Genomic DNA, 742 nt, shown 5'->3' with positions numbered 1-742 from the left:
AGCAGTTTCGTGTCTGTTCTCAGCTGTTCTGTCTGCAGTGACGTCCTCTGTGTGTGTTTTACTGTGCAGACACTGATCCAGCTGCAGTTTACTCAGCAGTGAGAACTGAAGACGTCACTTATGGAAAAATCATCACAGACAAGAACAAACGATCACAGACGAGAGGTAAAGCTGCTCTTCTTCACCTCTGCATAAAAACGTCCCGATGATGTTCACGTGGTTTTTATCCTTCTGTGTTCGAGTGTGCTTCTGCGGTCGCACAACTTCAGCTGCAGCTCACACACAGGTTGTTAAAAGGATGACTTAGTTGTCAACATGAGTCCTATAAATAAGGCCAAACAGACCAAAGAGTGTTTTCAGCCACACTGTCCTTTAATTCAATTTTACAACATTGTATTTTAGTTTTTGCAAACCACAACAGACTCTTCCTGTTGTTGGCTGCTCTCAGTCTGAAACTGCAGCCATGTTTATCTGCCTGCTCGTTTGGAGCCACCTATAAGAAGCTCTTTAAGTTGACAAAAACTAAGCATAGATTTAGAGGAGACTGTGTGACTGTAGCTGCGCCAGAGTTGTGCAATGATCTGCCCTTCCATGTTAGGCCTCGTCTCTTTCTGAGTTTAAAACTTTCACACTTTAAGAGGTTGACTGTAATTTTTTTCTAATTCTCTATTTTAAACCTGATTGACTTCATTTTCTGTTCATGCTTTTTGTATATGAACAGCACTGTGTGAACCCTGGTTTA

At 41.8% G+C, this 742-nt stretch overlaps 1 long non-coding RNA gene across 1 annotated transcript in view; it reads left to right on the top strand.

The window, feature by feature from the left end:
• LOC102205152 (uncharacterized) overlaps nt 1–161 on the top strand; it is a 3,280-nt gene extending 3,119 nt beyond the window's left edge. The window contains exon 4 of the long non-coding RNA XR_312430.1: nt 70–161. This is a non-coding gene — a long non-coding RNA (uncharacterized LOC102205152). The remainder of the gene's footprint in view (nt 1–69) is intronic.
• Nucleotides 162–742: the final 581 nt, after the last annotated feature.

This window comes from Pundamilia nyererei, unplaced genomic scaffold, assembly GCF_000239375.1.
Source record: "Pundamilia nyererei isolate P.nyererei 1_Seehausen unplaced genomic scaffold, PunNye1.0 scaffold00612, whole genome shotgun sequence".
NCBI classification, from domain to species: Eukaryota; Metazoa; Chordata; class Actinopteri; order Cichliformes; family Cichlidae; genus Pundamilia; species Pundamilia nyererei.
Note: the sequence above shows the minus strand (reverse complement) of the source record. Positions and strands in the feature narration are given on the sequence as shown.